Below are 12,513 nucleotides of genomic sequence, written 5' to 3' on the forward strand. Positions count from 1 at the left end.
GAACAGAGAGGGAGAATAAGGAATAACAGACCATGATAAATGAAGACCACATGAGAATAGTATCGGTGAAATTATTAAGGCCACTCCATGTAGTTAAAAGGGAGGTTTATTTTGTGGCGTAACTTACAAATGAAGGGGTAGGTTGCAGGGTCTGGCAAAGGCATAGTGTAGTCCAGTGGTGTTCTCTGGAGGACTCTGCTCGGCCTACCTCCAGTGTCCAGTGTCCGAGAACCAAGAGAGAGAACTCCTCCCGATCCTTGGTCTTCTGCTTTCTCCTTTGCCCTGCCTTGTGGGCGTGACCATTACCGAAGCCTCAATGGGGGTTGGAACTTCCAGGCCAATGCTGGGATGGCTATCCACTACAGAATAGGAAGAAGCAAAATTCTAGAGAGTTCTCAAGAAATCCACAAAGATACCTGTAGACTATTAGCAATTGTTGAGAGAAAGCCCAAAGTGACCTAACCTGGTGATCTGATGGCCAAACACCCTAAATGTCATACTAGAAATCTCATCTGATGACTGAGGGAAGTGGATGCAAAGAGCCAAGGCCAGGCCCCAGCTAGAGCTCCAGGAGTCCAATTGGCAAGAAAGAAGAGGGATTGTATGAGTAAGAATTGTTGAAACAGAGATTGCAAAAATCACAGGGACAAGTAGCCAAACTAATGGGAACACATGAAGTATGAACCAAAACCTGAGGAGCCCCCAACTGGATCAGGCCCTCTGGACAAGTGCGACAGTTGATTAGCTTGAACTGTTTGGGAGGCCCCCATGGAGTGGGACACAGACCTGTCTTTAGTGCATGAGCTGGCTATTTGGAACCTGAGCCTTATGCAGGGACCCTTTGCTTAGCCTGGGAGGAGGGGACTGGACCTGCCTGGACTGAATCTACCTGGTTGAGCTGAATCCCCACGGGAGTCGTTTGCCCTGGAGGAGATGAGAATGTGGTGGTGGGTTGAGGGGAAGGCACGGGTGGGAGGGGGGAGGACAGGAGAACCCATGGCTGATATGTAAAATTAAATTAAAATTTAAAATAAAATTTAAAAAAGACAATTGGTCAGCATAAACTTTTAGCAAACCAACAATTAGGGACTATGAACTCATTCATAAGGATTACAGCTTTTCATCAGGATTACATCATTTTAATCTTAGATTTCTAACTCCTGAATCTATTAAAAATTAAGTTTATGTATTTAAAAAAATGGAGCCAGAAGTAGGGGTGAAAATCTGACAGAGATCAGGTGAATCAGAACCGTCACCAGCTAACCTTACCTCACCACACAGTAGCTTCCAAAGTGGGCAACTTCCTGTCTAAACTGACATACATCTTTCTATTCTGCTAAGTAATTTCCTCACCACCAAGCTACATCACTTCCTTTCTGTCTACACAGATATCCAGAATTCTATGGCTGATGCTGAGATTAAAAGTGTGTATCACCATGCTTGGCTCTGTTCACTTGTGTGACCTTGAACTCATATAGATACAGATAGATTAAGGGCATGTGCTAACATTGTATGACTTCTGCTTTTACTAATAGTGGTTGACCATTATTCTCTGATCCTCAGACAAATTTTATGGGGGACATAGATAAATTTTCACCACATGTGCTTAAATTAGAAATTCAGCATTTCAAATTAAATTTCTATGTACTGAAAGATAGATAAAAATATAATTATCAAAATTGTTCTTGTGTATGCTTTCAACTTTGTTACATTTGGAATCATACATGTCAGAATCACTCCTTTCATGAGTTAAAGATACTGTTGGCTAAAACTGAAGTATAGTACCTGAGATACAGAAACAAAATAATCGCCATTATATTCTGAAGGTTTAAATATTTGGATATAGTAAGGAAAGGACAGAGATTCTGACAAATCTTAGCTTACATGTGTCATTTCCATGTTATTCTGCTCCTTATAATCAAATCTTTTGGACAAGAAGCAAAACAGGCCCACCTCTAGGAGATTTCCTGGAAATACTGAGTTGTTAGTTACAAAAGGTAAATAGTTTTCATACATTTAAATATTGGATTCTTTTACCAAGAATTTCTTTACTTCTATGTTGTGACAAATTAGTGACTTCATTCTGATCTTTTGACTCCCTATTCCAGTCTTAACAGTCCAATCTTTACCCAAGATCACACATTGTCTAATTCTTTTGCTTGTTTAGCCTTTTTCCTGACCATAACAATAACAACTTGTAACCAACCATCCTAAACAATAACAATTAACCAAAACGGACTGAAAGACCAAAAACCACCTCTTGGGAATGTGGGTGTCATGTTCTTAAAATTACTTTCTGCTGAGTGAGGGCAAAGGCATCTTTAGGAGATCCTGAAAAGACAATTTTGGAGTTAATTGTCAAATCCTGGGAGAGGTAGCTGTATCATTTGTTGTATAGTCTCTGCATAATTCCAAAATGCAGGGCTTGTCTCCAGTCCTTGCTTGAGCAATCTGTGAATCTGGGTCATATCAGCTAGCCATTTCAACATTGTCCTAAGCAGTTTGTAGTCCAAAGCCAATCTTTGGGTGGTGTTTGTCATCTTGGTGGTATTACTATTGTCCTAATGGAATCATTGTTGTGAGGACTGATCATCTTTTTAGAGACTTTAAATTTGTTGTCAAGTGTGGTCATGATTCCCCACAGAAAACTGATACAGACTCAAATATGAAAATATGTACGGGCAGATAGATGAAGCCATTATTTCTAGAATTATTTAGTATTCTATATGGCCATTAAAATCATGACAAAGTTAAAAATATATATACAAATATTATAAATTTTGATACAAAATTCATACCTTAAGAAAGTTTTAAGGAGTCAAAATAGAACCAAAGAATTATGAGATTAGTGGCAATAGAATATAGTCCCTTAATTTTAGTTTCCTTCTGTCCCATTTCAGATAGCTCTTCTGACATGATACAGAAATTTTGCATTTTCTTTTAACAAGCATACTTGGGTTTTGTGAAGGAGAAAGCCATTCTCCAACTCCAAGGCCAGCTTCAATTTTTAATTGAACTGGGACTGCATAAAAACCATTTGTGTTAACTGTCTGTAGAGAAGAGCAGAAATAAACATTTAGGAAGAATTATGAAATTTTACATATGATATACCAGTAGGCCACCTTACTCTTTTTCTTGGGACATTTTTTTCCTACATGATTTGTCCTTTTTCTTGAGATGTCTCATTTGTCCAGTGGTCTTAAGATTCCTTAGTCTTCATTCTCCTGGCAAAAAAATCAACAACAACAAAACACTTATGCAAACCTAACTTTGGAGAGGTTCCCCTTTGGAGAGTTATACTGATTAAATGAAATGCATTTCTTAATGGTATAAGTTAATTTAAATTGCCTGGTTATGCTGGTTGATGGACTTTCACCTCTTCTAACTCAGTGGTCTCTCTTGTTCAAAATGAACCTTTATCAACTTTGATGGTATCCAGACCTTTCTTCTCATGTAGAGACAAAAGCAAACCCTTGTCCCCAACATAACAGGTATCCTATTTTCCATTCTGAAGTCATCACATCTTTAGAGTATATAGGCTGATTTCATTCTGTAGTTTTATTCTATTATCCAATGTCTCCCCCACAGCTATTGTTCCTTTCTCATTAGCACTGAGAAAATTCAAAGTTATTGGAGCATTATGTAATATATTTCTGGGTTTTTTGGTCACCCCTTTCTGTTTATTTAGCATATTCTTTACAGTTAAATTTAATCTAAGACTTCTTGGCATGTAGGATTGTGTGGTATACCTGTAAATGTGCTTTATCTTGTAATAAGTAAAAAATTAAAAAAAAAACCTGTTTCATTTTAACAGAGATATATGCTGGAGCATCATCAGTTTTAATTTGTACAGGTATATCCATGATAGCCATAACTTCTAGCAAATGCATAATTACAGAATCAGCCTTTTCAGAACTCAAAACAGTTGCCCACTAAAAACCTTAGTAGGTATCAATGGTGTGGTGTACATATTTCAATTTTCCAAATTCTGCAAAATGAAATAAATCCATCTGCCAGATTTCATTCCTCTGACTACTCTTTGAGTTATATCCTACTGGAAGTAGAGTTTGGTTGTAAAAAGTACAAATAGGACATTTCCTTATAATTTCTTTGGCTTGTTGCCAGGTTATGGAAAAATCATTTTTAAAACTCTTAATATTGACATGATGTTTTTCTATGATATTCTGAGGCCTCTAGCACATTTCCTATCATTAGTTTTTCAACATCATCATTACATGGTGCTAGAGGTCTTGGCAGACCCATATGGAATCAGATGTGAGCTATATATAAGGGATGATTCCTATTCCTGATTATATCAAGCAACTTAATAAGTAACAAAGATAATTCTGATTCATTAGGGATAAATGCTGCAGTCTCAATATGTAATACAACTCTTTCAGCACACCATGAGCCAGTAACTATGTTTAGAGGTTCTGAAATATCCATTAATATCATCAGCATATAATTCCAATTTTTGACCTGAATTACAAGGAATTTGAACCACTTTACTTAAATTTTCTAATTTGTAGCCTCCTTTTTTTTTTTTTTTGCATCTGTATAAAAAAAGGGGCTACAGATATGGGACTTTTCCATATAATGCAAGGCAGAATCCAGTTAGCTCTCTTTATAAGTTTAATTCTATTGCTTTTGGGATATTTGCTGTCAATCTCTCCCCAAAATTACTGCAAGCTCTTTGCCAAGGTTCATTTTCTGCCCATAATTTGTAAGTTTCATCATTAGTTAAAGGTACTACAATCTCTGCAGTGTCTATTCCTGCTAATTGACAAAGTGTCAATTTTCCCTTGAAAAATCAACTCAGAGATCTTTTCTACATAAGTTTTTAATTTTAACTGTTTATTTGGTGGAAATATAAATTTCAATATAATATCTTCCCTCTGCATTAAAATTCCTGCAGGAGAATGCTTAGAGGGTAAAATAACCAGAATGCTACCAAGCTTTGGATTCACAAGATCCATATGTGCATCTTGTATTTTCTTTTCCACCAAAGTCAATTCTCTCTCAACATTAGCTGGTAATTCTCATAGACTCTTTAAGTCCTTCTCATAGTCTAAGATTTTGATCAAATCACTCAGTTCACCATTTTTTACCCCAACAGCAGTCCGCACATGGGAAATGTTTTGGAATAATTTTTGAAAGTCATTAAGAGTCTGAAATTGATATCTCCTAATTTGCCTTTTGGGGTATAATTATTGTAGACCTATTTTATATCCTAAATAATTAATATAAACTCCTCTTTGTATCATTTAGGAACAATTTGTAATCCCCAACAAGGTGAAATTTTCTTTACTTCTTTAAACATTCTTTCTAAAGTATCTTCATTTGACACAGCTACTACAATATAGTCCATGTAATGATAAATTATAGATTCAGGAAGTTGTTTACATATTACTCCCAATGGCTGTCAAACAAAATTTTGGCTCAGGGTTGGGGTATTTAACATTCCCTGTGGGAGAACCCTCCACTGATATTTCTTAACCAGCTGAGAATTATTATAAGTAGGCACCATGAAGGCAAATCTTTCTCTGTCTTTTTCTTGAAATGGTATTGAGAAGAAACAGTCTTTTAAGTTGATAACTATAAGAGGCTATCCTTTAGGTTACAGAGTAAGAATTCCAGATAGTAGAGAATCCATTGGCTGAATTTCCTTGTTAATTGCTCTTAGGTCTTTTATTATTCTTCACATACCATATTTCTCTGTAATAACAAGTACAAGAGTTTCTTCTGTGATGGCAGGAAATGAGTGAACTGAATTTGCCATGAGGGCCTGTAAGAGGTCCCTCTGGGAATTCACTGATGGCAAAGGCAAAGGATTACCTTGTCTGTCCCTTGTTGGTCTGCATTAGTTAATCTAATGTTTGCCTTTATCACACCTTCTTCTGCATAATCCAGATGGAAAGAGCATTTTGTTGCCATTGTTCCTTGAAGAAACATTATTTCTGGAAATGCCCTTTTTGATCCAGTGGGCCCTGTGGGAAGGCTCCCCTTTTCCAAGACTGCAGGCAGACCCTGCAGTCTCCACACCCTGCCCCCACACCCATTTGCCCGAGACCCCAGCCACTTACTGAGATTCAGAGACCAGCCCCAGCTCCCATCCACCCCGGAACTCCTATCTGGACCAGAGAGACTCTCTGGTGGACACTACAACCTCAATGTCTTGCCCCACACCCATCTGCTGGAGATGCCAGTCACTTCTGGAGACTTAGAGACCAGTGTCCAGCATTCCATCCTGCCCCAGAACTCCCATCTGGACCAGAGAGCCCCCAGCTCCAATCTGCCCCAGAACTGCCATCTAGACCAGAGTTTCCACCCTGTCCCAGAACTCCCATATGGATAAGAGGAGCTCCCATGTGGACAACATAAGGAGACCACAGGGACTTCCTGAGACTCAGAGTCCAGCCCACAGCTCCTTGTCGGCCAGCACTCTCATCTGGAGCAGAGCTCCCATCTGGCCCAGAGCTTCCATCTGGACCAGAGAGAGGCTCCTTAAATCTGTCAGCTCTCTCTGGACCAAGTACACTGGTAAGATCAAGAATTAACCCACAAGGAAATGGGCAGATGCCAAGGAAGAAGTACATACAACAAAATAACGAGCAATACAGCATCACCAGAACCTAGCCCTTTTCCAACAGCTAGACCTGAACATCACAGAATGGAAGAAGAAGAAGAAGAAGGAGGAGGAGGAGGAGGAGGAGGAGGAGGAGGAGGAGGAGGAGGAGGAGGAGAAGGAGGAGGAGGAGGAGGAGGAGGAGGAGGAGAAGAAGAAGAAGAAGAAGAAGAAGAAGAAGAAGAAGAAGAAGAAGAAAACAACCTTATAAGTAACATCATGAAGAGGCTAGAGCCTTACATAGAAGAAATAAAAAATAAAGTGGAGGAACAGACAAAAAAATGGAAAGAAAGCTATAAAAAACTAGAGGAAAGGACAATTAAAGCAGAAGAAAACAATAAGTCCCTGAAAGAAAATCATGAAAAAACTAGGGAAACAGTCTAAGGCCTGAAGAGGGAAATAGAAAAAAAAATGAAAAAGACACTAGCAGAAGGAATGATGGAAATAGAAAAGCTGAGTAATAAACAGGAACTTCAGATGCAAGTATAACCAACAGAATGCAAGAGATGAAAGAGAGGATCTCTGGTGTTGAAGATAAGTTAGAAGAAGTAGATTCATCAGTCAAAAAAAAAAAACACTGAAACCAACAAAGTCATGACCCAAAATGTCCAAAAAATTTGGGACACCATGAAAAGACCAAATCTACAAATAATAGGGATAGAGGAAGGAGAAGAATAACAACTCAAAGACACAGAAAATATATTTAACAAAATCATAGAAGAAAACTTTCCCACCTTAAAGAACAAAATGCCTATGAAGATACAAGAACCCTACAGAACACCAAACAGACTAGACCCAAAAAAGTCCCCTCACCACATAATAAACAACTAAATGTACAGAATAATGAAAGAATATTAAGGGAAGCAAAGGAAAAAAGCCAAGTGACTTATAAAGGCAAACCCATCAGAATAACACCTGATTTCTCAATGGAGACTTTGAAAGCCAGAAAGACTTGGACAGATATAATGCAGAAAATAAGAGACCATGGATGTCAGCCTACACTAATATAGCCAGCAAAACTTTCAATCATCATAGATGGAGTGAACAAGACCTTCCAAGACAAAACCATATTTAAACAATACTTATCCACAAACCCAGTCCTACAGAAAGCACTAGAAGGAAAATTCCAACCTATGGAAGGCAGATACACCCATGAAAACACAGGCTGTAGATAACACCACAGCAGTAAACCCCAAAGAAGATAAGTACACACACACTACCACCAAAAAATAAAAATAATAATAGAAATACCCTTTTTACAGCCCTTTTTGAGTGACCTTATTTTTTACAATTAAATCATCTGACATTATTATTTTTCATCAAACCTCTGGAAATCACCTCTCCTATCCATGTATCATCATGGTCATGAGATTTAATATTAATTGTATCTCTTTGATCCCTTCCTCTAAGGGTTCTGATTGTGGCATTAATGGCCTAACTACCCTTTTACATGCGGCACTGGAATTTTCAAAAGCCAGAGATTCAATTATTATCTATCTAGCTTCTGAATTTGGTATCATTCTATTACTGCTGAAGACAGCCTTTGTAAGAAATCCATGAAACTTTCTTTTGGACCTTGTATAACTTTTGTAAATGACTCATTTTTCTTCCCTGCCTCTTCAACTCTGTCCCATGCATTCATAGCTGCCACGTGGCATAGAATTAGGGTGTGGTCATCATATAAAGATTGTCTTTGTATATCATCATAATCACCTTCTCCAAGAAGTTGAGCTTGGGAAATTTCCATACCTCTATTCCTATATCATTGTTCTATAATCTCAGCCTCCTCTTTTTACCAGTTTCTCCAGTGTAACTGTGGTCTAGCCCCTAGGAATGCTGTTACCAAATACTTCCATTCCTTAGGAATAATTCTATTGTAAGTTGACCACTAGTTTAACATCTGCTTTACAGATAGAGAATGCATACTATATGAGATTGTAGCTTTTTAAAATCTTCTCAAATCTAACATTTCCATAGGAGTCTAGTTATCTCAAACATAGCCTTGAGCATTCGGCAATTCCTGTAAGGTTACTGGGTAGATTACATTTGGTTGTTTGAAAACAGGCTATTTCTCTGTAACCATATAATTCAGTGCTGTCTGGGTGTAAATATCTCTATAATGTGTTTTAACAAGTTTTTCTAAAACTTTTATCTTGGCACTCAAATTAACCAAACATTTTTAATGCTAAAAAAAAATTATCAAACAATATCAAGATTGATGCTATGTAAATCCCATCAACTTTATCCTCTCATTTAATTGTTCCATTTTCAGACTACCTAATGTGTTATCAAACAGAGACCAAATTCCCTCCATTGTAAAAATGTTTGTAACTTTTCATTGTGGGAAAAATTCTTTTTTATCTAATTCTCCCCTTTAAGCTGTCGGAATTGACTCACCAGTTCTGCCTACTACATTGAACAGTAGAAGTCTGAGGGAGTTTAAAAACAGCAACATAGTGTGGTGGCAATCCAAGATGGGAATCCAGGGAGAGCCCACAACCCACCTGGAGAGAAGAAGCCAAAGAGATTCTAGCCCACATGTTGTGGAGACTCTGGCCATGTTCAGCTCTGGCCTGAGCTGGGGACCTTTAAGGCCACAGGCAAGTGTCTTTTTTGTCTACCCACACTCATCTCAGGCCTGATCACCAGGCAAGTTGCTTTTTAGTGAATTCGTGTCACAAACAATATGGTGACAGATGTAAGACTAATTAAAAAATCATGGATCCAGATATTGGGGTGAAAGCTAAGAGATCAGAGGAACAACACAAGCCACAGCCAATCTTACCTTACCAAATCCTTAGACTCCAAATAGTCCTACTTCCTGTGTACCCATGCCTATATGCCTTTCTGCCCAGCTATATCACTTATTCTTTCTGTCCTGCTCTGTCACTTTCTGTCTGTCTGTACAGACATTCAGGCCTTTATGGTTAGCTAGTGTTGAAAGTAAAGGAATGTGCCACCATGCCTGACACTGTTCCTAGTGTGGCCTTTAAATCACAGAAATCCTGATGGATCTCTGCTCCCTGAATGATAGGATTAAAGACATGTGTTACCATTGCCTGACTTCTATGTTTAATATAGTGGCTGACTTTTTCCTCTGATCCTCAGATAAGCTTTATTGGGGTACACAGATAAAATATCACCATAATATATGGATACTTATTCTTATTTATCAATGACTGGCCTTAGCTTATTTTATTTCTAGCCAGCTTATCTTAACTTAAATTATTCCATGTACTTTTTGTCTCTGGGATTTTACCTTTTTCTATTCTATAGGTCTTTACTTCTTACTCTGTTTCTGGCTTTGTGACTGTGTGGCTGGCCCCTGGCATCCTCCTCTCCTCCTTCTTTTACTCCTCCCTCTTTTTGTATTTCTTTCTATTTATTCTCTCCTCCTGGCAGAACCGCCTATCCCTCTTCTGCCTAGCTATTGGTTGTTAAGCACTTTATTAACCTAATCAAGTGGTTTTGAGAGGCAAAGTAACACAGCTTTACAGAGTTAAAAAAATGCAACATAAAAGAATGTAACACAAGCTGGGTGGTGGTGGTACATGCCTTTAATCCTAGCACTCAGGAGGGAGAGACAAGTGGATCTCTGTGAGTTCATAGCCAGCCTGATCTACCAAGTGAGTTCTAGGACAGCCAGGGCTGTTACACCAAGAAACCTTGTCTTGAAAAATTTAAAAAAAAAGAATGCAACACATTTTTGCATCATTAAAGAAATATTCTACAGCATAAAGGGGCATAATAAACTAATATTACATAACACATTGTTACCTAGTTCAACTAAACATCTCATCCACAAGCTTTCTCTGGCCTACATCATGCCATGATTTGGCACTGGCCCAAAATAAGGCAGGCCAGGTTATCACATCAGACACATAACCTAAGAAAGAAGTCTAGATAAAATCACAAAAACCAAAACATTAACGATCAATTCAGTATGTCTCCCTCAGACCTACCAGCTCAATGGAAGTGCTCTTGAATGAGAACTACCTAGATGGATCTCAGGACACAGAACTGAAAAAGATTATTCATTCACTTTATCAAATAATTCAAGAAATTTAAAGAAAAAATACTTCATTAAACTACAAGAGAATAACAATAAACACCTAAGTGATGCCCAAGAAAATACACAGGGGTGATGGAAATGATAAAGACAATACAGAAAATGAGATCAGAATTCAACAAAGAGACATTGAAGAGGACTCAAGCTGCAATGAAGACAGAATTGAAAACAAAAACAAAAACAAAAACAAATCAGCTAGAAACCCCAAAGGAAAGCTTTAAAAACACCAGAAGATAGAAAGTCATGACCCAAACATAAAACAGAGAGCCAAGATAAAATAAGTAAATACTATGAAAGAGAAATTAAAAGCACAGCAAAAGAAAAGGCAGGAAATGTGTGACACCAATAAAGACCAAATCTTTGACATATGCACCTAGATGAGGAGAAGAATCAGAACTGAATATCAGAAATTATGCCTATAACATGATATTAGAAAAAAGCTCCCCCAAACTATGGCAAGTCACACTCATACAATTTAAAGAAGCACACAAACCATTACTATAGAGAGGAATAATGACAGCGAAAAAACTTCAGAAAGAAAGCAAATAAAGCTCAGATTTAAAGAAAAAGAAAGCATGACTAAGAACACAAGCCAGCAGAAAAGAATTACTGTTTCTATCCATCTGAAATTTATCCTTTGGCCAACCTTTCACCATCTCTATCATTCCTTAAGCCTTCCTGTTTCAGGCAATCACCATTCTAATTTATAGTTTTATGATATCAATATTTGAAGATTTAACATATGAATAGGGTTGGGTGTCATTTGTTTTAGTATGCTTAGCTTATTTCAATTATCATATTGTTTCTTGGATTTTACATGTTGGTTTAAATGATGTCTTTTCATATATATATATGTGTGTGTGTGTGTGTTTTTCAGGACAAGGTTTCTCTGTGTAGCTTTGCGCCTTTCCTGGAACTCACTTGGTAGCCCAGGCTGGCCTCGAACTCACAGAGATCCACCTGGCTCTGCCTTCTGAGTGCTGAGATTAAAGGCGTGTGCCACCACTGCCCAGTCCCTTTCTTATATTTTATGGATATATAATATCATTTGTCTATACATATTTTCCTCATCAATTTCTCTATGAAGTAGCATTTAGGTTGATTCTATATGCTGGATATTGTGAACAGAGCTGTAGTATTCTTATTTCATTTTTTGGATGGTCTCTAGTAGTAACATTGTTAGATAATAGAATAGTTCTACTTTATTTTAGTTTTTGAGGAACCATGTTTACCATGATGTTTTACTAGATTAAATATTTTCTCCGGCACTGTATAAATAATTTTCCTGTACATGTGCATCAGTATGCTACTTTTGACATTTGAAGTTGTAGCACATAGATATTTTTATTTGTATTTCCTAAGAATTATTCATGCTGGGCTGTGGAATGCTTTTGGGAATAATCCCTTCAACTTTACCTGGACTCATACAAACTACCAAAACTACATCATGGAGCTGAAAACCTCAGCATACCATGAAGTTCCAAGCCAGTAAAATAAATCCTGTCAGAGAGAATCCAAAATTTAATTCCTTCACTACTGTATTCTGTGAAGTATTTAAAGAACTTATAACAATTCTTATCAAATTAGTCAAAGAGGTTTTGATTAGATCCTCCATCTTGAGTGCTTGTCAGTCACTAAATATTAATACTGGATCTTATGATTTGCAGTAGGCTGTCATTTATCCAAACCTCTGGCATAAGTAGCTCTACTTTGTACCTTCATTTCCTTCATCCTTGATTAATCGTCTTAAATATAATTATTATAATTATAACATTAATTTATTAATCACACATTAGCTACTAGAAAAGCTAATAAGCAC

This window comes from Onychomys torridus, chromosome X (assembly GCF_903995425.1).
Source record: "Onychomys torridus chromosome X, mOncTor1.1, whole genome shotgun sequence".
NCBI lineage: Eukaryota > Metazoa > Chordata > Mammalia > Rodentia > Cricetidae > Onychomys > Onychomys torridus.